The sequence below is a fragment of the Carya illinoinensis genome, chromosome 10 (genome assembly GCF_018687715.1).
Source record: "Carya illinoinensis cultivar Pawnee chromosome 10, C.illinoinensisPawnee_v1, whole genome shotgun sequence".
Taxonomy (NCBI): Eukaryota; Viridiplantae; Streptophyta; class Magnoliopsida; order Fagales; family Juglandaceae; genus Carya; species Carya illinoinensis.
Window position 1 is genome coordinate 25,175,132 of NC_056761.1, and position 26,636 is coordinate 25,201,767.

General features: G+C 37.7%; 1 pseudogene; it reads left to right on the top strand.

The window, feature by feature from the left end:
- The first annotated feature begins 2,151 nt into the window (after positions 1 to 2,151).
- LOC122278585 lies at positions 2,152 to 15,017 on the top strand (annotated as a pseudogene).
- The last annotated feature ends 11,619 nt before the right edge of the window (positions 15,018 to 26,636 follow it).

The following is a 26,636-nucleotide window of genomic DNA, read 5'->3' on the forward strand; positions in this document are numbered from 1 at the left end:
TGGAGTGATGATTGCATAACTAAAAATCTCTGTTATTATATTTTAACTGTATGAAGTAATGCTTACAAGTCTTTGACTCATTTTAGTCTTAAGTGTGCCCTCGCAAGGACAAGACTAATGGTACCTGTCAAGACTGACACGACCTAAGAGAAGAGTACGAAAACTTAGGCAAAATATTTTGTGCAAAAGACTTTTAATTATAAAATTTAATGTTTTCCATTGTCACCCTCTTTAAATTAAGAAACACATTTTAATTTATAAACATTGAGTCTTTTGTATCCTGTCATGAAAGGAAAAAACTTTAAACCACTGGTAATTCCTGTTGTTTTTCTTAAAATCATTTTCTAAAGGTCCCACCACAAGGACATGCATTACACCACTAACTCAGTCAATAGCGAACCTATACTAGTTTGTAAACATTAGTTAGTTATAGAATGCAGAAATAGACAACTCCCAAGAAAAATGGCAGTGATATTTTTAGACGCATTTCATTACAATAATAATATAAATAAAAGACCTCAGGCATAAGCATACTGATCAACAATTGAAATAGAGGTCATGTTTATCCCTTAGATAGGGTTGTGTATGTTTATGGTTGTGGTAGAGTTGTGCATTCTGTGCATAGTCAAACAGAACATAAACCACTTTTCCACCAAAATGATTGCACTCCAAACAGAGACCATTATTGTATCTCATGGAATGGCTAAAGGCCACTATTGTTGTAACATCCATATCCTGACCAAAGACTAGGCCACCAAGCCTTGCCCACTAAATGAAGGAAACGATGCTGTTTCCTTTAGGTTTTCCCCTTCTTTTCTCTCCCCCCAAATCTTCCTCCCCCCTATCATTCTCTACTCCCTATTTCTCTCTCCCCAGTCACCCACAACTTTATTTACTCTCTCTCTCTCTCTCTCTCTCTCTCTCTCTCTCTCTCTCTCTCTCTCTCTCTCTCTCATGTTGGTTAGGTTTTGCTGTTGCAAGGTGTCCCTATTTTTTCCCCCCCATTGTACACCACTGCTGGTCAAGAAGCCATCAATGATTGCCCCTCATCAAGCCGGTAAGCCCTTGATGTCTCTATTCGTGACTCTCTCTCTCTCTCTCTCTCTCTCTCTCTCTCTCTCTCTCTTTTGTGCCTTGAGAGTGTAAACTTTCTTTGCTGTACACAGAGTGTTGATAGCTATACCTACCACACACTGCCATTGCCAAGCCGCTACACCACAAGCAGGTCTATGCCTTTGTCCTTGTTTCTCACCACCAACTAGCACTTCTAGCCTTGTAACCATTGTGTATGTTTGTGACTTGTGTAGTAGTATTTGTTAGAAATATACACCACTACTATATGCGTCCTAGAACTGATTAATTGTGCAAACCTACAATGGGTTGTCATTTTGGAGGGTCTCTTGGTTTGTGGTAATTCTTATAGGTGTAACTGGTCGGGTTCGATTCGGTTTTGTACGAATTTTGGGACCGAACCGATATACACTGGTTTTACATTTTCAAAAATCAATCCCAAACTAGTTACCCTTCTAAACCGGTACTTCTGGTTTTACCAGTTCCCATCCAGTTTGGTCTAGTTTTCCAGTTTTAATCCAGCGCCAATGTAATTTTATTTATTATATATGTATATATTTAAGATTAAAACTTTATGTTATAACTTATAATATAAAATTATTTCATATACAAAAATTATAGATAAATGTATAAAATATTTTATATAGTATTAAAAATTAATTTATATATATATTTTATAAACCGGTCTGGTGCTGAAAAGTCAAGAACTGAAATTGGATCGGATTTAGCAGGTTTTTAAAATGTAGGAACCGGTCCCAGACTAGACAGTTCAAAATCGAGCCAACAAGTCAGGTTTGGGCCGGTTTTCCAGTTCAAACTTTCACCCCTAGTAATTCTCTTGACGTAATGTTGGACGTGTTGGAAATTATGGCAGCTTGTGTTGGACATGGATTTGGATATGTTGGTTGTTTTGGGTTGATATGCTGGTTGTGTGGGTTGATGTTGGTTGTTTGGGATTGATATGTGAAGTTGGTTGGGGTCAATCGATACGTGCGGTTGTTTGTGTTGAACATGTTGTGATTGTGGGTTGTGTGTGTGACTGAACTTTTAAGAATATTTTTTGACTTAGGGTATTGTGACATGGCTAGCATACGATCTCAAAACCTAGAGAATACACTACGAGAGTCAGGTAAGCGGTGCTCCTATGCTACACTTTGCATAAAAAGAATGGACTAAGGTTGATTTTATGAAAAACGTGCATGCTTTTGTTATGGAACATTGGAAACAACCTTGGTCATTTTGTTCTACATTACTCATTCTATTTGAATAAAAATAAGAGAGATATTTTTTATCATGACTGGTGTTGACATGAGCAAGTTTTTGGCATTCTATTTTTCAACTGTGCAAAAAGAGTGAATATGAAATTTGAATTTTTGTATATGTTTATGTGATTTGAATATGTTCAGCACTCTGATTCTAGTATGAATTGTGACATATGAAAAATCTCTAGCATGGCATTTATTTATTTTTTGTTTCTATTTATAATCCGAAATCTTTGATTCTATTTCTGAGTGCACCTAGTGGTTTTATGTGTGATCTTTCCTGTGTGCACATTCGAAGCTTTGATGATGATAAGGGGAAGATTCTCTTATACTTCTGATTGGTTTGGCCATTGGGGATAGCACAACCCTACCATGGGGGTTAAACATGGCCTTGGTTTCGATATGATGCCTATCCGTTTAGTAGGATTCTTTGTCTACCTTCTACCATGTAAATTGCCCTATTATACAAGCTTGCTTTGATGGGTTCTTTATCATAGGAAATCTAATTAGTTTGTAGGTAGCATTGGTTCATTCAAGAAACCCAACCGAACTCCACTCTTGGGCTGAGTAAGCTATTCATGAGCGTTAGCCTTGTAACCATTGTTTATGTTTGTGACCTGTGTAATAGTGTTTGTTAGAAATATACGCTACTGTTGTATACATGTTAGAACTTATTAATTACGTAAACTTATGGTGTGTTTTGTAGTTTCTTGTTGGGTTGCCGTTTTGGAGGGTCTCTTGGTTTGCGGTAATTCTCTTGACGTAATGGTGGACGTGTTAGAAATTGTTCGTTTGTGTTGGACATGGATTTAGATATGTTGGTTGTTTTGGGTTGATATGTTGGTTGTGTGGGTTGATGTTGACTGTTTGGGATTGATATGTGAGTCTAGTATATAGTGACATGACTAGTATACAATCTCAAAATGTAAAGAATACACTATGAGAGTCAAGTAAGCATTTCTCTTATGCTTGACTTTGCATAAAAGAATGGACTGAGGTTGAGTATATGAAAAATGCGCATCCGTTTGTTATGGAACATTTGAAACAACCTTGTTCATTTTGTTTTGTATTACTCATTGTATCTAAATTAAGAGAGAGAGAGAGAGAGAGAGAGAGAGAGAGAGAGAGAGAGAGAGAGAGAGAGAGAGAGAGAGAGAGAGAGAGAGAGAGAGAGAGAGAGAGAGAGAGAGAAATATACTTTTGTTATGACTGGTGTAGACATCTACAAATTTTTGGCATTCTGTTTTACGACTATGAAGAAAAGAGCACATATGAAATCTAAAATTTGTATATTATTATGTTATATGTATCTATTCAGAACTCTAATTCTAGTAAAAATTGTCACATTTAAAAAATCTTTGTCTTGACATTTTGATTCTATTTTTGATTTTGATCCAACATCTATAATTTTGATTTTATTATTGTATTGGTACCAACATTTTGTTTCTGAGTGTACCCACCTTGGAAACAAAATAATTTTTTATGTGGTCTTTCCTATGTGCACTCTCAGGACCCCGAGAATGATAAGGGGAAGATTCAGTTATGTTTTTGTCCAGTTTGGCTATCGGGAATAGCACATCCCTACCACGGGGGTTAAACATGACCTCTATTCCAATATGATGTCTCTGTTATTATATGATGATGTCTAGTTATGCTATGCCGAAGGACATTTGTATATGAATACTTTTGAAATTGTCTTTCTAATATTATGTTTTGTTATGCATTCTATAAATGGCTCATGTTTGCACATTGGTATATATTCACTGCTTACTGAATTGTTGATAACTCACCCAGTTATCTCCACTATATTTTCAGATGATTTTGATGGTTTGACTAGGAATCAAGGATAGGAAGTATATGCATGATTAATTTAGCTTAGTGGATTGAGTACCGAAAATTACTATACTTATTGGATGACTTTAACCAGTAGATTTGCCATGTTCTGTTAATTAGGTATCTTGAGAGATTGATATTATTATTGAGAATTTGTAGAGTTGTTGATTTATTTTGTTGGAGTATTTCATTGATGACCTTGTAGAGGAATATATTTATATATGTATATATTATGTTGAAATAGATTAATTTATATTTATGGAGTCTTTGGGGATTATATATGTATTGTGGGAGATGATTTTCTAGGTGATAGGAATTAACTCCCAGACCCTCGGGGTACGGAGCATTACAATTTTATCCTGTGCAAGGTTCGGACGCCACAATTGTAACAACTTGATCCAATGATATTAGGGATTTAATAGGGATAACAACATTGGGTCTAATTATGTTTAATGGATTTTTTTTAATAGCCCAAGAGCTATTAATATATTGAGGTTATTGGATTTTTTAATAGGCCATGACACAAAATTTTTCATGATGTATTATGAGATTTTTATTAGACTGAATAATTGAGTTCAAACCATCTAAAATTTTAGGCAAGCCTTATAATTTAGTTGGACCCATTAAATGAGCCAACACAGTCGCTAGAGCACCCATAAGGACCTAAGGAAAAATACTAAGACCCCTAGGTCCAGTCCAAGACTTGAACCTAAATGTAGAGACCCAACTAGTTGTAAACACCCCTTAGCCATATATAAAACCCATGCATGTACACCCTTCATCATTTTCACCTCCCCCACCACAAATCTAGGGTTTTTCAATTAAGTTGAAGACACCTCCATGCCCTACACCCTTCATCATTTTCACCTCCCTACCTACCCTATCTCCTGTTTTTGTTCTCTCTCTCTCTCTCTCTCTCTCTCTCTCTCTCTCTCTCTCTCTCTCTCTAAGCCAATATAGCCCTTCTATTATTTAGTTTTCAGCTGTTGCATCATTGTCGGATAGCCCACTCTCACAACCCTACTAAGACCATGCCAAAGAGGATCAACACCATATAGTCCAGTCGTGAACAACCCACATAGGAACCCACACATGGTTCTTTTTCAGAGAACCTGTTGCTAAGGTTTCCATCTCTAACCTGGGCAACTGACTCCTCATCCTGTTGCTAAGGTTTCCATCTCTATTTTCAGTCGATGTGCCCATCTTGTGTACAGTTTCTGCTAACTTCGACTTGCACAATCTCCATTCTTACAAGATTTTTTTCATACCGTAGTTCACTACCTTCATTCAGCAGGATATAGTTTAAGGTAGTAACCACCATGGAGGTCTGATCATCTTGGCAGTCATGCGATCATCAACTTTAGGTGTAGATATCCCTGGAACATCTGACTTTTTGTTCCCATCTCTCACACCTTTGCTTCATGTCGTGGTCTAGGGAGATTTCTTCAGGTTTAGATGAGGAAAAGTAAAACTGAGTTCCTTTTACTTCCTCATCTAATTCACACGACTATTACCATGAGCCAAGACCAATGAATCATTCGTGACCTTCCACGCCTTTTTAAGAAAATACTATTAAATGATTGTTGTCTTCAAGCTGTCTTTAACAGCATTGTGCACTGCAAGAAATACAACGCCATGTATTTCTTCAGTCACCATATTCACAGCATCATTCTCAGTTTTCTCCTAATTTTAGTAGTCTTTTGTGGCCTATCTTGCCACAATTTCTAGTGAATCATCTGTTGTCCAGATCTTGACTTGCCTCTATCCTTACTATCAACATTCAGGACCAACAACTCGAGATCTTGCCAGAATCTCTTCTGCGCATCTCTTCATCTAGGATAAGATCTCTTACATTAAGAAACTTCAACTTCGTTTTCTTTACAGAATTACTCTTTTGCCTTTTCTGAAGTTGAATTGTTTCTTCATCTGTACTTTGTTATTTGCAACTGGCTTTTCAAAGAAAGATAAAATGAGATCCGTTGCGGTTCTCCTCTTAATAATATTATGCTCCATGAGTTATATGACTGCAAAAACCTACTAATATAACAAGTTAATCAGCATCGTCCAATGATCTGAAGTTTGCTCCTCAAACTTCACGATTCCAACTAGCTTAAATCAAGCCCAAACGAACTGAGTCCGGCAACATTGGACTCCAACTAGCTGACATCAAGCCCCAAAACCAATGAGTCTGGCACGACTCCAACTGGTTGAGATCAATCCCAAAACAAATGAGTCCGTCACGACTCCAACGGGCTGCGATCAAGCTCACAACTGATATCATGTATGAACGGTCCAGATCATTAGTACCGACGACAAATCTCAACATTCCCACCGTACGGATGAGTCCAAAATGATCCAAATAGTTTGTCAGCACTATTTGATCATCGTAATTGAACTCCAACTGATGTTGATCAAGCCCAAAATGATCTATAACTGATGCACGGTTCAGATCAAAAGTACTGATGGCAAATCTCAACATTCTCACCATACAGATGAGTTTGGAATGATCCAAATAATTTGTCAGTACTATTTGATCATCGCAACTGAACTCCAACTAGCGTAGATTAAGCCCAAAATGATCTGCAACTGATGCACGATTCAGATTGAAAGTACCGATGGCGAATCTCAACATTCCTACCGTACAGATGAGTCTGGAATGATCCAAATAGTTTGTTAGCACTATTTGATCACTGTAATTGAACTCCATCTGGCGTAGATCTAGCCCAAAATGATCTGCAACTGATGCACGGTTCAGATCGAAAGTACCAATGGTGAATCTGAACATTCCCGCCATACGGATGAGTCTGGAATGATCCAAATAGTTGGTTAGCACTATTTGATCATCGCAATTGGACTCCAAATGGCATAGATCAAGCCCAAAATGATCTACAACTCATTAACAGTTCAGATTTAAAGTAATGATGGTGAATCTCAATATTCCCACTGTACGGATGAGCTCGGAATGATCCAAATAGTTATAAATCACTATTTGATCGTTGAAATCGGACTCCGAATGGCTTAGATCTAGCCCAAAATCGATTTGCGACTTTTGGACGGTTCAGATTAGTGTTCTGCTACTGGGGGCGCGTGGGAGAGTGTCTCCCACGCGTCTTCTTCCTCCAGCTGCGAGTGGGGGTACGTGTTTTCCACTCGTCTTCTTCTTCTAATGCGATTTAGGTGCGTCTGTGCACTCTCCAACTTCTAGGAGTGCGTACGGGCTCCTTCGGCATCCGTTTTTTATGCCGTTTGCAGCAACGAATTCATCTTGACGCGAGAAACATCATTGTGTGGTCAAAAGTTGATTTCAATCAACTTGATTTTTTTGGACAGCACGAAACCAAAGTTCTAATATCAATTGTTACGACCTCCGGCCTGTCCAAAAAATCACACAAGACGATAGAGAGACAATATTTAAGTGGTTCGGCAACTTGCCTACGTCCACTAAAGCGAAAAATCAGTATTTTCAATATGTTTGTACAATTTTACAAACACTCATAAGCAAGCTCTCTATCTCTCAAATGGCCTCTGTTCTAGGTTTCCCCAGAATCTAAATTTCGCCTAGCCCTCTGCCTTGATCTCTCACCGCAGTGAGGATAACTTATCTTTAGCGAATGACCTCTTTTTATAGGAGGAGCCATGGGGGACAAAACTCCCACGTTTTTTGACCAAGATGTAGCCTCTTTTGATTTTGCTGGAGAGCTCAATTGGTGGGTAGCCTAATAGAGCTAAGAAATAAAACGGTGCCCAATAATCCAAGAAAGAAAACGGTGCACACTTGGGTGGTTTTTCAACAATCTAGTGGTATTAGACGGAGAAAAGAAGATTATTTGGTCGTCAAATGCGACAAATTCAATTTCCAATCGCAGTGCCCGACTTTTAGATACAGGGAACCTTATCTTGCAAGAAAACGTTACTGGGTCAATCTTATGGGAGAGTTTCCAACATCCTACTAATTCATTGTTGCCAAAGACGAAAATAATTACGAATGTAATAACAGGCAAGAATGTGTAGCTCACATCATGGAAGAGCCCTTCAGATCCGTCCGTTGGAACCTTTTCTACTGATATTTACTTTTTTAATTTCCTGAAATGTTCATTTGGAATGACAGTAACCCCTATTGGCGTAGTGGCCCATGGAACAGTCGGGTCTTTATTGGATACCGGTCATGGAATCTCTATATCTTGAAGGATATAGTCTCGTAGATGACAAAGAAGGAACATTCTACTTTAGCTTTTCATTTTCAAACAAGTCTATGTTATCGCATCTCATCTTGAATTCTGAAGGAAATCTAGTGAAAACTAATTCCGATAATGGGAAGGATTGGACGGTCGAGTGGTCATCTTTGATATCGGAGTGCTATATTTATGGTAAATGTGGGAGCATTTGGAAGCTGTAACTCCCAGAATTCACCAATTTGCAGTTGTTTAGAGGGGTTCGAGCCAAAGAATATAGAAGAATGGAATGGAGGAAATTGGACTAGTGGATGTGTGAGGAGGACACCCTTGAACTGTAATAGGGTGAGCACTAGTGGGAAAGAAGGCGAAAAAGATGGGTTTTTGCAAATCAAGATGATGAAAATGCCAGACTTGGCAGATTGGTCATAAGCTTTTGAGGATGAATGCAGATACCAGTGCATGGAGAATTGCTCTTGTAAAGCTAGCGCATATGAAGCTGGCATTGGTTGCATGTCATGGAACAGAGAACTAATAGATTCACAGAAATTGTCAATTGGTGGAGTTGATCTATATGTTCGTGTGGCCTATTCAGAACTTGGTGGGTGCCTTTCTTTTTTTCTGCCAAAGCTTAGACTATGCTTCAATTCATGCAATTGTGGTCATTCAAATTGTTTGTTTACATTGTGCTACAAAACAGATAAATATTGTATTTGAACCCAACCGGCCCTAATCACTCCCCAACTTCCTAAACTATGAACTCCTTTTAAATATATTTATCTAAAAGAAAAACTAGTAGAAAAATAGTTATTATGTATCCTTCTTTGGTTGAATGAGTTTATTGCTTTTTGTGTACAGATAAAAAGGGAGAACTGAAAGTAGTTGTCAGGGTTGCAGAGGTCACAAGGACAACGCTCATTGTCATTTTAAAATTCTTTTTATGCTGGTGGAAGGTTAAAAGAAAAGGTAAATTGCATATTCCTTTAGCTCAATTATTTAAAGATGGATACTAACAACCATGGGTGAAACAATCAGGGAAAGAAAACTAAAGAAATTTTATTTTTTAAAATAGGAAGAGCATACCGAAAATTTCATGTCAAAGAAAATGTGAACATCAACACCATGAACCAAGACAAACTCGAGGAGCTACCAATGTTTACTTTTGAGGAGCTAGCAAGTGCCAAGAACAACTTCGATCAATCTAATAAACTTGGACAGGGCAGATTCGGTCTCGTATATAAGGTAATGGTTACACTTGTTGAGGGTTATTGATAATACTTTTAATGTATAGTAAAAGAATTGTTTTTTTTTTTTTTTTTTAACAGAGAAAATTGTTAGATGGACATGAAATTGCTGTAAAAAGACTTGCAAGAACTTCGGGACAAGGGCTAGAAGAATTTTTAAATGAGGTGGTCGTGATTTCTAAATTCCAACATCGAAATCTTGTTAGACTCCTTGGCCAGTGTATTGAAGGAGAAGAAAAGTTGTTGGTCTATGAATACATGCCAAACAAAAGTTTAGACACATTTCTTTTTGGTTAGTTGATTCTGATCATGCCCTATATTAGTATCTTTAAATATCATAATTAGGAATCATCATTGTCAAGAGTCGAAATGTTAGTGGGTGTGGAGTTTTAGTTGGTTAATACATGCTTTTATGAGGACTTCACCACAACTATCTTCTTTTCGTAAATTGTTTATTCATTCATGTTATATGTTTGATCTCCACTTTCGTGTGTTTTTTTTTTCTTTTTTTTTTACTAGATTAATTCATTAGATGTAGTTATATATTTTATCTCCACTTACTTTTCTTGTTTTCACTAATTAACTTCATTAGATCCAGTCAAACAAGAACAGTTGGATTGGAGAAAATGCTTCAACATTATCGAAGGAATTGGTTGAGGTCTACTATACCTACATAGAGATTCAAGATTAAGGATTATTCATAGAGATCTGAAGGCAAGTAATATATTATTAGATGAAGAGCTAAACCCAAAAATATCCAATTTCGGAATGGTGAGGATTTTCGGAGGGAATGAAGACCAAGCCAATACTAGAAGAGTTGTCGGAACATTGTAAGTAACTTTGGTGTCAAAATTCAATTAGATGCTAATGCTAATATTGGAGATAATATGACTTGAAAGTGTTCGATTGTTCAAATCCAGCGGTTATATGTCTCCGGAATATGCAATGGAAGGGTGTTTTTCAGAAAAATCAGATATTTTCAGCTTTGGAGTGTTGTTACTGGAGATAGTGAGTGGTAGAAGAAACATTAGCTTTCATCATGATGAGAGAGCCATGACCCTTTTAGGCTTTGTAAGTCTCTTTTATCTAATTGCATCTTTTCGAAAAGCTCAATCGATTACTTCTCATAAGACATATTGATAGTGGCCATGGCTAGTACTATTGTGGATGACATTATTGATCTCAAAACGATGGCTTAATTTGATATTAGTTTGAATTAGATGTTACCATAAGATGTCATATCAAGATCTAACCTGAAGAATCTCGATTATTTTTCCTTCAATGTTTTAAACAATTCCAATCACATCTTATGTTTTCAGGCATGGAAATTGTGGGATACAAACAACATTGCCACCTTAATCGACCCCATGATATTAGAACCATGCTTTGAAATGGAGATCTTGAGATGTATACAATATGTCGGGTTGTTGTGCGTGCAAGATTTTGCTAAAGATAGGCCAACTGTATCTATTGCTATTTCCATGCTTAAAAGTGAGATTGTTGGTTTGCCTCATCCAAAGCAACCTGCATACACTGCAATTCAAGTTACCCCAAGAACAGATCAGTCTTCTAGCCACAGCCAGAGAGTATGCTCCATCAATAACGTCACTGTTACAATGGTTCAGGGTAGATAGATGATGTCTGATCTTGAAAGTTTGAAATAGTTACCATGTAATTCAACTAAGTTGCAGACTCTCAACATAGCCTATATATAGATGAAAAATACTAGATACAGTTGTAATCTTTTTTAAAATAAAAAGAGTGGAGTCCACTATTAAAAAATTAATTTAATTACTACTTTTCAAAAGAATTGTGCCGCGTTTGCACACTCCATAACTGCAAATTAGTGGAGTTTATTTTTTTGTGATTGTGATGGCCATTTTGCCCTTCGTTTATCTGGTGATCCAGGTTAATTGGTGGGGAAAAGGTTCGGTTTGGCACATGAAATTCTCATCTCAAACACAAAATTTTCATCTCATCATTACAACTTTCTTAAATCTTCGTACAAAATATAATAAATAATTCAATTTTTTCTTAAACTTTTCAAATTTGAAAACAATAATATTATTAAAATGTAATATTTCAATCTTTCATCTAAAACTCAAAATTCTCGAGTGGCCAAACAGAACCTTAGGGATTTGTACATGTAGCTACTGGTCTTTTGGTAATATTTCTAGTAGTATTAAACAACGATTTCCTTGTGGTTGTGATGGAGTCATTCTACTTACTACTATCACATTTGACACAGATTTCCTGTGATTGTGATATTGGCCATTTTGCCACTGGTTTTCTTGGTGATCATATTTCACTTTTGAGGAATTAATATTTCATTCGAGGAGTTTTTTGTCTTCTAATATATAATAGTGGTTTTCTAAGTTTCTAATAACTTTGATGATCATTTTTCAATACAAGCGCAGCATAAAAGTCATCATAAGTGTCGACTCCCGTATCTTTCATTCTTATTGCGCATTTCCACATTTTCAGACGAAACTCCAATTTTCAACAGAAATTGAATGGTAGCTACCAGCTATGGCTTGCTTTAAATATTGTGAAGTGAAATATACGCTGTGTCGTTTTTTTATAGATAGTTTAGCTCAAATACATTGTAATGCTCCAAATGTGGTCCCTAGCTAGCTCAACATGAAAGCTGATCTTGATAATATATATATATATAAGTGCTACAAACACAAATAGATATCGCAAAAATTAATCAACAAGAATAATTACATGGATTCATACGATACGTCAGATCAAATTACGTGATCAGTTTGTATAGCTAAATCATTTCTCTTTCACAAATAAGAACTTAAATTAAAGAGTTGATCTGGAACTTGTTCGAAACATAACTTTTTCATATTTCCTCATCTTGCTATCTTTCTTTTGTTTAGACTTTGACAGTACCATTTTTGGATATTTTTAATAGAAAAATTATCTATACCACACTTTCATCTCATTCTCACCTCACAATATAAGATGTGTCATATTTATTACTATTAGAAGATCTTTTATTGGATGATTCTTTAATTTATCATCTAATAGTGATAAATGTGTCACATCTTACATAGTAGGATAAAAGTGAGGTGAGAGTATGGTGTATAGTATTATTTCTAATTTTTTATACGTGCATAACACCGGAGGAGTTTACCAACGGAATTATAATTTGTTTGATCATAGTATGAGCTACATAAAATAAATATGTTTCGAAATTAGATTATAGGAAGCGATTTATATCCAAAAATCCATCGACGCAATGGATCTATACAAGCAACTACTGAAACAAGAATTATTTTAGCACTTAATAATATTTCTTTTCATGCTTTCAGGATTTTGTTTTCCTTTGTCATCATCATGACCACTTCGCCCTTTTATTGTTTCTGTGATGCAGCGTAATTTCTCCCGAGTTAAGCCATTTCTTCTCAATAATATTGTCCTCTATCATGTTTTCCAAAAAAGAAAAATGATTTTCTCAAATTCTTACTCAAATTAAAGTGTTTAAAGTAGGAAGAAGATAGATACTCATGAAACAGATCTTACATCATTTATTGTTGTCCGTTTAGATTAAGGTCTTGTTTTTTTTTCACAAATAATCTCATCTTGTCTAATGATTATATGGCGAAGGGCGAGAACATAGCTATATGGCGAGACTTACATTCAAAACCACCAACAATGGAGTGGAAAATGAGGCACTTATAGTAGGAATTTCAATGGCCAAAGTGTTGGGGGCGATCGAAGTCAAGGTGAAGTCAGACTCGCAAGTGATAGTTAACCATGTGCTGGGGACACACACCACAAAGGGAGAAAAATTAAGAAATAAATGAGCCAAGTCTAGGAGGCGTGTGACCGATTCTCCTATTTTTGCATAACACAAGTGCCTAGAGAAAACAACGTCACGGAAAACTGGCTTGCATGCACAACCTCGAGCATGGAGGACATCCCGCTCCCTTGGAAGCTGAGAGAAGAGTAATGAAAGTCCTAGCAATATGACTAGAAGTCTACACAATAGTCAGCAATGGGCCTGAATGGGTTGGTGACATCATCAAGAACTTGGATGCAAAAAAACTCCCTGGTGGAAAAGAAGAGGCAAGAAAGGTAACAAGAAGGGTGGCAAGGTTCGTGAAGGTGGACAGGATCCTTTATAAAAGGGGTTTTGCCACCTCCGTACTATGATGCATCTTACCTTGAGAGGCACAGTACGTTCTAGTAGAAATATATGAAGGGATATGCATAAACCACTCCAAGGGAAAAGCACTAGCTAGAAAAATCGTAAGGGTAGGATAGTACTAGCTCAATGCACTCAAAGACGCTAAATAATTTGCAAAGAAGTGCATCAAATGTTAGGTGTACGCACCAATGTCACAAGCCCCCAAAAGAGCTAACCTCCATAACTGCCCCTTGGTCGTTCGCATAGTTGGGGCTTGACTTAGTTGGGCCCTTCCGCAAGGGGAGTCAAATTCATGATTGTAGTAGTGGACTACTTCACAAAGTGGGTGGAAGCATAACCCATGACAACCATGACAACCAGAGTCATGACAAAATTCTTGTGGAAAATTGTTGTCGGTCGATATGGAATTTCGCAAAGCATAATCTCGGATAACGGGCAACTGTTTGATTCAGATCACTACCATGAGTAGTGTGCTGAGTTAAATGGACAGGCAAATGGACATGCGGCAGCCACAAACAAAACATTGCTAGGAATTCTAAAGGAGAAACTTCCAGACAAGAAAGGGGAAAGGGTGAAAGAACTGCCAGGAATATTATGGGCCTACAAGACCACAGTAAAGACCCCAATAGGAGAGACCCCATTCGCCTTTGCATATGTGAGTGAAGTAGTATCCCGCGTGGATGTCGGTCTGCCAAGTTACCACACCAAGCATTTTTCAGTACTTGAGAATAATAAAGCCCTAGAAGAACACCTCAACCTACTAGACGAAAAGGGAGAGGCTGCTGAAGTTAGAATGATACTCAACGAGAAAAGGGTAGAGCACTACTTCAACAAAAGAGTCAAACCTAAGATATTCAAGATAGGTGACCTCGTGTTAAGGGAAAGTGAGGTCACCACGAAGGCAGTGGGCAAACCTATTATATTTTATTGGATAACTATATAACTTTTTGAAATACTTTTGTTTTGGTGAAATTGTATTTAAAAATTCTGGTACTTAGTTGACTATCCTTTATTTATTTGTTGCGAGTTTTGTTGCACATTTTTTGCATGTGCACACACTTAACAGTTGTTGTTTAGGGTGTGTGACCCGTATTATCATCATCTCGATGTTATGATTCCCGCATTCTATACGTTGGAGTCGGGGGCATCACAAAGGGTCATAGATAGAGAGGTCGAAGCAGAAGGCACTCAAGAACATGAAGAAGATGAAAGGATGAGAAGGGGCAGGGAAATGAAGAAAGTTAAAGACTGTGGATCATCATTACCTGACTAAATGGCATGAAGGGAAGAGAGTGTGGTGATTGTTACAGAGTAACGTACACACGTTTCTAGAGTTTAAAATTCCCACCTCTTGATAAGTGGAAATGACGAGTGAGGTCGTTAATGAGTTAGCAAGATAGCCCATGGCTCTTGAATCCCTTCTTTGAGCGAATAAATAAATAATTTATTATGAAATTTCATACGCGTACATGTGAGAGGTATTAGCAGGGTAATTGTAGGAGTCAATGTTGGTTTAGCCCAAGCTAGGGACCCAAGGCCCATCTTTCATAAAGCATAACTGTTCAAAAGAGTTGTGAATCGTGCATGAACTCTAGTTGTCTTGTTTATTAGGGCGAATAGACCCTTGCATTATGGAAATAGATAGAGTGGTGTCTAGATAATTTTGTGATATTAGGGATAGGCCTTATTATGGCTAAGTCTTATGCGAAGTTGATCGATTTATAGTACTCATCCAATATTCTCCATGCATATATATAAAGACAACATTTACCCTCGATTAGATTATTGAGCATTCCTCAATTACTATTTCCCATTTATTATTGACTGAGGAATCTGAGGTCTCCTAAGCATACCGTGCTGCCAACTTTACGATTTACAGGTGAACGGACACAACTGGTGGTGGGACATGTTCGTTACAATTACAACTTTCTCATACTCTCAAATAAAATACAAAAAATAATTTAAATTTTTTAGTTTTCAAAACAAAAATAACATTAAAAGTTAATATTAATAGTAGACTTCACTTTTTTTCAAAAAAAATTACCACGTTAGTCATGTTTAATTTGGACTCTTTAATTTGGGATTTTCTTTGGATAAGAAAAAGTATAAAAAATAAATTGATTTGGAAGAATTTTAATTTTCTCCCAAAAACGACATGCAGCTATATATTCGTTTGATTAGGGTTTTAAATAGGACTATTCATCCGAGTTCCAGACTGGGAATCCGGGTGTACCCAGCCCGGAACCTGGGTTTTAAATTTAGGTCAGATTTCAGCCCGGGTACATCTGGTTATGACATGGTCCGGAACCCGGTTGAATCTGGGTTTTACCAGTTTTTTTTTTGTTTTTACAAAAACCTATATTATTAATTTCCTTTCAAGCAGCATATTTTTCATCTAGAAGCTTATATTCCATTACAAATTTTTCAATACAAAATGTTGCAAAGCTTATTCTTTTATATTAGAAAACTAATTGCCTTTACATTTTTAACTAACTGCATCTAAAATAAATAAATTCAATATTTATCACGTCATGCAAAACATAATGCAATCACTACTTATTACATTACATTACAAAATAGAAAATTAAAATATATGAAATGAAATTACATATCAAAAGTGGATTACATAGAGCCATCAATACATAATGCCGGCTTCATGCAATCAATGCATTCCTCCACAGCTGATACATGTGTAATGAGAACCTCCATTTGCATCTCCATTCTCAAATCCACAAAACAGGTGCCTGATAATTTCCCCACAAAATAGGTGCATGCAAGAATTACATTCTTATGATTTGAATTACTTGGCAAGGGGTATTGGGTCCTAGTAATAAATGTTAACCAATTGATAGTGATATACCCTTTCCAGCCACACCAAATCAACAGCCAAAACCCGGTCCATCTTAAGTTGTTTTTCTAGTAAGATGCACAAGCTTTACAATGGGAAAAAAGTGTGACGCCCCCAAATCCCCATGCATGGACACGGAAAAATCGAGACATCCGGATGATGATATCACGGGTCATCATCCTATCGACGAGTGTCAAGTGTGTGTGAAAGCAATAAATGTGCAAAAAGAAATATGCAGCGGATAACGAAAGTCATGACTAAGTACCAGAATTTTTCTTGTTTAATACAAAGTTGTTCAAAACATATAGAATAGAATATTACAAAACAAAAATATAGTTTTAAACCAAATACAAAACATAAACTTCAGCACCCCGGCGGAGCCGCATCCTCGGGCTCAGCCTCCTCCTCCTCCTTATCCTCGATCTCTGCACCAAAATCTACGGTACCAAAAATGGTACCGCAGGTAAGTAAAATCCAAACACCACCAGATAAAAACATATAAAACTCAAACAATATGCATGAAAGGATGCCAATGCACAAAACCCATAAAATCATATTTTTCCCACGCATGCCAAAAAAATCCATTTGGCCCGAAAACATAACCTTTCCAAATATCACGCCAAAAGTCACATTTGGCCCATATCAAACTCAAATCGTTAACCAATTAAACCGTATGCACCATGACCTCCCCTAGGGGTCATCCGCACACCCTGGCTCCAGTGTCACACCGCAGGTAACGACCACGCATGTGACACCTAAATGAGGGATGCCCAGTTCCATGCCCCACGCGTTTGTAGCAAAGCATCCTCTAGCCCTCGCTAGTGAAGGGCCACGGAGTCGGTGCATAGAGCGATGCCCGGCGCATTCGTAGCCAAGCATCCTCTAGCCCCCGTTCCCGTCGTCGTCCAACGACAACTCAGGGGACGTCACTTAGTTTATTACACTCCGAGTGACCAGAGGAGCTCAACTGGGATAATAACCCATCCCGGCTTGGGGTCGTGATACACATGCACCCGAAAATCCACTTACGCCAATAAAACAGGATTTTCTCAATTTAATTAAAATGCACGTGCATGTACCATATAAATGCGATATCAATGCACAAAACAATCAACCATCCATAAATCAATAAAACAAGCAACTCCGTCTTCCATCCATCCAACCCCCGAACTCCTCGGACTCAGTCCGGAATTAGCCAACTAACAACAAATAATTATTGAATGAGCAAAATATATTTAAATCTAAAAGTAGGGTTTGGAAAAAGTGATATATGGTATTTTTAGAAAGCTCGTGGCGTTGCAAACGGCGGAAGGAAAGCAACGTAACAGTGAAATTTCACTGCGGCCGTGGGTTGTAAAATATCTACTTTTGAACGGGGACAAACCAAAGCTTGGGATTGATAGGGAATGATCTAAGGATATTTATGAAGCTAGTGGAAGTGGAGTTTGGCCGTGGGTGGCAGCGAAAACGGCGGGGGAAGGGCCGAAATGCTCAAAACGGAAACTAGCTTGTGGGAGCTATTCCGTTGACTGTTAGAGGTTGAAAATGGGTGGGTTAGGATGGCAAGGAGTCAGTAATGAAGTGGTGAAGAGGTGGTGGCCGGAAGTGGAGCGACGGTGGCAGATCGGAGCAAAAACCGTGTGGCTTGATGGGTTTTTTTGGCTAAACGAGCGGCACGGTTGGGGATGAAACTTGGTGGGGTGGTTCACCGGAGGGAGGGAAAGATTTTGGTGGGGGTGATGTGCCGCACGGTGGCCGGCGGCGGTGGGTCTGGGCAGATGAAGCTTTCGGCGTGAAGGAGAGGAGAGAGAGAGAGAGAGAGAGACAGACGGGGGAGGGGGGTCGCGCTGGAGGGGAGGGAAAAGGAAGAAAAAAAAGAAAAAGAAAAAAGAAAAAAGAAAGAAAAGAGAAAAAAGAGAAAAAGGAAAAAGGAAAAAGAAAAGATCGAGGGAAGAAATGAGGTCCAATCCTCACTCTGGAAAACAAAACAGATTCGCCGAAAACGAGATTAAAAACCGTAAAACGACTAAATAAATAAAACACTACATCAAATAAATTAAAAACCAATTAAAATACATTAATTTAAAATAAATAAACCAATATATTAATTAAATTAAAAACAACCCTTCAGTGAAAATACACGAAAAGCGGGTAATCACAAAAAGTATCCCCATTTGATCTCATAAGGGTTGTACTAGTTTCCAGGCCAAAGAACTTACTTTAAAACTACACTCCTAAAGAAGTTTAATACAGGCAATGGGAATCAAACTAGATAAAGCTAGATAATCATATAAAAGAATATTAAAAAAAAGAGTTAGATATAAAATAAACTAAGTTAGATAGATATTAAAAAAATATTTCTGGCCCTTAGAAGCTAGCAAGGTTCTCAATATATATTGTTCTGAGATCTTCCAAAATCAACAAACAGGGAACAAATAAAGTAAGCAAAATATATACCACATGTTAAGATGCAAGCCAATAAATATTGCATAATCGTGCTTGTTATTGTGCAAGTCAGATATTACAGTAATGAAAATCTCCTTGCTAGACCCAACACCTTTCTTTTTCAGCAATAAAAATTTGAATACAAGGCACTCATAAAAAAAAATATTAAAAAGGCAAATGGTGCATGCAAGTAGGCAGGATGTATACTAGAAAACACCTAACTAGAAAGAGAAAAAGATACAAGAAAATCATTGAAATTAAACCCATTAAAGCCACTATTGCTGAACCAAACATCATGTAATATATTTATTGAAAACAAGTACTCTAAAAAATATGGACCATGGATACTTCCAGTGGATAATAGTGTACACTGTCTTAGTTTACCCCCCTTTGGATGAGGCATCTCGTTAGCCTTAAAATTTCAGAAAGGAAAATCAAAACCATCCTCTCAACAAATAACAGATCCCAACAAAATTAGCAAAGCATGGCAAAATGCAATTTCTATAAACCAACTTTTGATCTGTTTGGTGTCATATCTTGATGCACATAGAAAATAGAAGCAAGGAATCAAATAAAAGTACGATGATGTTATTTAACAAAGCATAGAAAATAGATTTATTGGTACATCATAAGTGAAAAGGGGAAAAAAAAAAGGGCATGGATTAGTATTCAACTAACAGAAACCCTAGCTCTCTTCACATGGGTTTGTTGTGAAATTTCGTGATCTCCATTTCTCATTGTTTTTAGAGTTTTAAATAGCAACAAACCCATTCTTCAGATCTAAACTCATTCTTCCAAATAATAATAACCCATTACCCACTGCTCTAGCATTTTGCAGCTAACAGAATACTCCTCAAACAAATCTACATAAAAATACTCCTCAAACATTCAAACATTCTCATAAAAAAAACCCCAAAATCAACAAATAGAGACCACATTAGAGGGAAGAAGGAAAACATACCCAAACGGAAATACGTTATAATCCCTTGGATCGGAAAGAACTTCCACCGTTTGGCATCGCAGATAACAAAGTCAAATATGACAAACAAACTAGGTACAATTCGTTGCTTCAAATAAACAGAGATAAAAAATTACCAGAGCAGGGTAAAAAAACACGAGAATGTTTTAAGTGCCTTCTTGAAAGCTCTTCTAAGCATTAGAGCTCCAAAATATTGCCATTCAAAGGGCCTAAGCATGGCGATAGCTTGCTGAAATTTTAGGTTGAGGCAGAGAGAGAGAGAGAGAGAGGAACCGGGGGAGAGAGGTGAAGACTTTGTAGAGCAGGGGGAGAGAGAGAGAGAGAGAGAGAGAGAGAGAGAGAGAGAGAGAGAGAGAGAGAGAGAGAGAGAGAGAGAGAGAGATCTGAAAGGGAGGGGGGTGGCAGCTAGAGAATTAGGTCACTTTATAAAACCCGGGTATCGGGTTGGCCAGATAAAATCTAGCCCAGATGAACAGTTCTAGTTTTAAATGAATATTAGATCTATGAGCAGTTCCTGAACATAAAATTCAGTTCAATAAAATGATAAACTTTGACTCATGCTCGAACAAAAATTAAACGAACATAGTTGGAGTACCCGTTGCTTATACGAATTTGGCTTGTTTATATCCCTACATTTTGAAGATTTACAATTTCTGTTTTAACATGTACAAATTTCTTGTTTGTTGGAAAAAAGACCATAAACCTTTAAGAGAAACGCTTCAGACCGGTCGAGCTGTTAATCACACAAAAACAGCCCGCCAATCATCTTATGCCACGTAGGAAAAAGGCCTAAAAGGTCAGTAGACCATGAAGCAGGGAATCAGAACGTAGCAGCTTGAAAACAAACTTCAGTTTTCTGTCTGCCCTTCCCACGATCGCGAGTACTAGCTGTTCTCCCTTCTGCCATTTGTCTCAGCCTGACGCTGACGGAAGCAACCATCGCAGTCTGGAATCACGTCCTCAAGTCCTCGTCGTGTTCCAAATTAACCAGACGCAGAGACAAAACCCAGTGAATACCTTGTCGCGACAGATTGATTTCCTACCGAGCCACGACAGACTAAAAACCAAGGGCCATGAAGTCTTGAACGACGGACTGATTTTGAAAATACCTTGCTGAGCTGCGACAGGTTGTTTCTTGCTGAGCCACGACGGATGGAGATTGACCCATCAAGCTGCAATGGACTGATTTTGCGACCCCCAATCACCCATCCCAAACCCAGTGTCTTGAACAACAAATTGATTTTGCGAGCCCTTCTCGTCGTTCACCCTCACACTGCATGATTTTTGGTTATGACTTTCTCATAAGAGTTCTATGATTTTTGGGGGTTTTTTGCCATTAACTTCATCCTGATTATGGCACCAAGTGCTGTTCTTTATGGTCTACAAAGTGCGGGGGTTTGTGGGAAGCTTAACAGCGCCAGAAATCTGTCGGTCGGAGGTGAGGGTTCGGTTTGAGGGGAGACGAAGTGAGGGTGGTGTTGGGGGGAAATGAAGTGGTTCATTCAATGAGAAACACGACCCACGGATGAGAAAATCGAGCTTGGTGGAATCACATGAGGGCAGCTTCTGATTTCTATACGTTCTTTTGCCTCCAAATATTGAACATATTTGAGAGTTGAGAATGGGTTTCGTAGACCAAAAATCAAAAGCAAACCAAATGGGTTTCACAGCGAGAGAGTGATTTTCCGATGGAATTCTTCATTAATGGGTTGAAATTTGTCGGCGTAGAGTGAGCTGGTGGCGGTGGAACTTCCAAAGCTCTAGGGCAGCAGTGCAAACAGATGAAACAAGAGATGAAAGGGTCTGCAACGGTGAGATGGGTTTTGAAAGGTAGCCATAGTGAGCTAGCTTTATGATCGTGTGTGGTCCACGAATTAATCGGTGGAAGTCCTATGGCGGGATGTTATTTGAGTATAACCAGCCCGACCGGTCCTAAGGATTTCTCAACCTTTAATTAATCATCATGGTCATTCCATGATCTGTACAATTGGTTGAATGCAGGGGGGAGCATATCCTTAATGTTAACAATATCCTGCTCCAGTTTCAGAGCTTCCTTTTCCAATCTACGGGCCACTTAATTCGTTTGTTTAGAGCTAGCTGCATCTCATTAGAATGAAGTTTTGTTTCGGTCTCTCCCATTTATGGACTCTAGACTCTACTAGGCTCCTGCCTCTTCAATATTCCATCTGCACCGTTTGCTTTCTTCGAGTTAGCTATATCTTGTAGTGTAACACCTAGGCCGTAGCAAGGCTCAAGCCCAAGCCCTTTGAAACCGTAGATTTATCTTTTCGTTATGTTTTATTTTTCCTCCTTCCCACATAACCCCCCCCCCCCAATCGCAAGCCACCGTCACCAACCTTCGTTGGAAGTAGAAACCAAAGCTGCCATTGTTTTAGTCCCCCAGAAACAGAGCAAAGTCACCCAAACCAAGAGCAAGTTGCACGTCTCCTTGCCTGCCACCATGCATCACCGAGAGACAACACCGTGGAAGAGCTCCTAAATCCACCACCCAAGACCTTCTCCTTGAACACCACCGAAAGCCACCATGGTCCTTGTCTATAGGAAGCAAAACATAGTGATTTTTCTTGCTCCTCTGCCTTGCATTGCCTTACACCACCGTACGGAACCCTGCCACGTGATTTCACTCAGAAGCCACCGCACATGGGGGCCAATCACCTTGGACTCCCAGCCCTCCACTCATCTCGGTTGTCCCACATTGCCATTGCCACTTCGCAGGAAAGCACAGCCACAAACTACGTCGCATGCCCTAATTTCCATAAGGCCTCTGATCTTCCTCCGTTGGCTTAAAAATGCGTGATCTTAACCACTAGGGTTAAAGTTACGTAAATACCCTTGCAAGTAAGTTTTGATCGTAGGATTGATATTTTATGATATGATTGTGAAAAAATAAAGATAATAATTAGATGTTTGGTGGCATATAATAATTAATGTATTATTTGGAGAAATTAAGTGGATATTGATTAATTTGGGAAGTAATAATATTTTAGGGTTATAAGAGTTTTAGAATTTTAACAAAATAAGTTATTTTAGTATTCAGGCTTACATATCAAAATACACGTTTAGTTAGAGATTTAAATAAGTTTTGTGTCTATTTTATCGGTGATGATTGATATTCATTCGGCACTATTATGGAAAAATTTAGAAAAATTAAAAAGTCAAGGTAATCGGGGCTCCTATACTGTTAAAAACAGAGTATATGAAAAATGGAAAGAAATCTTTTTGTATTTTTTCTTGCTTATCTGGTTCAGTACACTGTAGAGTATTTATACACAAAAGTGAAGAATATTCTTGCATAACAGAATGCATAAGAGAGTGACACGTGTATATGTAAAATTCTTCTAAACTATTCTTTATTGTTGTAGACTTGGCTCAGCACTGGTAGTGGAGTAGTACAGTGCTTGTGGTGTAGCAAACTGATTCTTTGTTGTGGGAGGTGCTGCATGCTTGATATTATTAACATATACTAGGCTTTGCATAAAAAGAAATGGGTTGAGGTTGATTTATGAAAAATATGCATGTTTTGTTATGAAAAGAAACTTGATACAATCTTGGTTATTTGATTAATTTGCATGATTCATGGAATCTGTATAAAAACAAAAAAGTATTTTTTGTCATGATTGTTGTAGACATGAGCAAACCTATGGCATGACATTCTGATATTGTTTCTAGTTTTGATTCGATATTTCTGATGTTATTGCGTTCGTACCAACATTTCTGTTTCTGAGTGCATCCAGTTTGGAAATAAAATGGTTTTTCTGTATGGTATTTCTTGTATGTACACTCAGGTCTCTGAGAATGATAAGAGGAATATTAACTTTTGTTTCTCTCCAGTTTAGCCCATCGGGAATAGCACAACTTTACCTTGGGGATTAAATACGGCTTCTTTTATGATATGATGCCTCTGATATGATTTGTTATGATGATGTTCAATTATGGTATGCCAAAGGACAATTTTTATTTATTTTTTGGTTCTAATTAAGCACTTTATATATTAATAATTAAAAATACAAAGTTTAAGGTGGATCCTTTCCACTATCAATATACAAGAAGCAACTAGGGATTTTATCTATGGGTAAGCTTGCTATTGAGTGTGGACATTGATTTTGAGGTCGATCAATTTCAGCAAATTTCCATCCTTGTTGATGATGAAAGATACATTGAATGTCTTTAATGATAGTGGTGATGGTCCAGAAGGGAGTGGAGTCTGGGCTCTTAATGGCTGTGAAGACCGTTTGGGCATCCCCAGTATTATCGCTAGCTCTTCAGAACTAGCCATATTGGAAGCTAACAATGCAACTTTAGCTTCTGCTACTAGAGGAATTGTGGTTTGAAGCTTTTCCATTGTTATTTCCAGTATGTTTCCACTGTGATTCCTTTGTATTGTTGATGCTAATGGGAATTGATCACGTACTGCTGCATCAAAAGAAAAGCTTTCATAGTTTGAGGGTGGGGGGGTTCCATTATTCTTCTTTGTTGTGTTGTCTTAGCTTTCCTTTCCAAGCTTCCTTGTAATCTTCATAGATGTGGCCTAGCTAGATCTTTGCCTCTTCGAGTGACAAGGAGGTGTGATTGTGAATAATGACGTTTTGCTTCCTCCAAATAAAATCTAACATTATAACCGTGAACAATGGGAAATGATGTTTTTCCTCATTGCGAAGCTTCAATTTCTTTTTTAGGTTGATTATCATTCTGATCCAGTTTGAAATTGTGTTTATTGGTAGACTTGTAAGGTTTAAGGACCAACTGCTCTGTTGCCACTGAATTAGGTTAACAAGACATTCTACAAAGAGATGCAACAGAGTTTGTTTCTCCTAGTTGCAAAGTGGGCATTCTTTGGATTCTTGATGAGGGATTATTTCGCCAAGCCATGATTTAATAAGGAAGATATTCTAGAGTAGCTTCCAAATCAATAATTTAAGACAATCATGGATTTTGAGGCTCCACCTTGGCTTGAGTAGTGGCATTGAGATATTTTGCTGCTCTGGTTCTTGGGCAGTTATTGTTGCTTGATAAGTTGTTTTAACCGAATAATTCCCATTGTGGATTAGTGCCCAGACAACTTTATCTTGCTCATGTGCTCTTGTTGAGAGTAGGATTTTTTGTATTTTTGATATACTTTCTTGATCAAAGAGGCTTTGGTTCGAAACTTACCAGCGTAGGGACCCACGAATCAGACCAAGTATTTACTGATTGTGCACTAAAAATTTGGAAGTAGCGCCCTTTTTTGAGTAAGACTTTTGTTTTGAGTCTTCCCAGCCACATACTAGAATTAAATGTCTTCTGTCGTGCCTCCCAGAATGATGTGTCCTTAAGATATTTAGCCATTAGGATTGAATGCCACAAGCCATTTTTGGGTCCACTTATTGCCCAACCTGTTTTTGCTAGCATTGCTTGATTCATCTTTTCCATCAATCTGATGCCAAGGGCTCCAATTTTTTTTTTTTGTTGGCGGATAGACTTCCAAGATCTTAATGTCAGATTATAATTTTTGTCTTTTGGGAAGCCCCACTAGAAGGTTTGGAAGGCTGTGTCAAGAGTCTTGCAAATTGATTTTGGTAGCTGGAATGAACTCATGTCGTATGTGGGAATTTTTTTTACTACTGATTTGATTAACATGTTCCTCCTGCCTGAGCTAGTAGCTTTGATTTCCAACCTTCCAATTTTTCCCCACTTTGCTCAATATTTCAATGTAATATTCTTTTTTGCTTTTGCTAGAAGAAGTGGGTAAGCCTAGATATCTCATTCTAGCTAATGATGCTTTATAAGGCAGCCATTGAGAAATGGATGTTTTGGTTGCTGGGTTTGTATTTCTGGTAATAAACATGGAAGATTTGCTCAGATTTATCTTATGGTCTGACCATCCTTGGTATTTTGCTAAGCACTCTGTTATGATTTGAGCATTTTTTTTCTGTGGCCTTTGTAAAGAAAATTGTGTTGTCTGCAAAAAGTAAGTGTGATACTAATGGACTATTTATGCTAATTTTAACCCCTTCCAACTTTTTTTGTGCATCAACTTTTAACAAGATTTTGGATAGAGCATCTGTGACCAGTATGTAGAGAAAAGGTGAAAATGTGTCTCCTTGCCTAATTCCTCTATGTGATTTGAAGAAGCCTCTTGACAAACCATTGATGAGGATGGAGAATGACACTATTGTTATGCACTCCTTTATCAAATTTATCCATCTTTGATTGAATCCCAGGGTTTCCATCACTACAAAGAGGAAATCCCATTCCACCAAGTGAAATGCCTTTTGTAGTGTCCCATTGACCAATTACCAGGCTCCAATTTGATTGATTCTATAGCATTCCTTCTTCTTTGGATAGTCGTCAAGTGATAAACTTTTGTGTTGAGAGCAGTTGAAGTGAGTCGAGATTTTTACCTCTGTAATATTTCTTCATATGATCTTTGCTTATGAAGCCTGTGCTATAGGAATCTTTCTTTTTCTTGGTTGGAAGGAGTCATATGGTTGCTTTGTATCTCAAGGAGTTCACTTTGAAGCTAATGAATATTGTGATTGATTCAAACAATTTTTTTTTTTCCAAACTTTTAGTGCATGTTTGGTTGACTTGATTTTCTTGCATAGAATGTATGACAGATT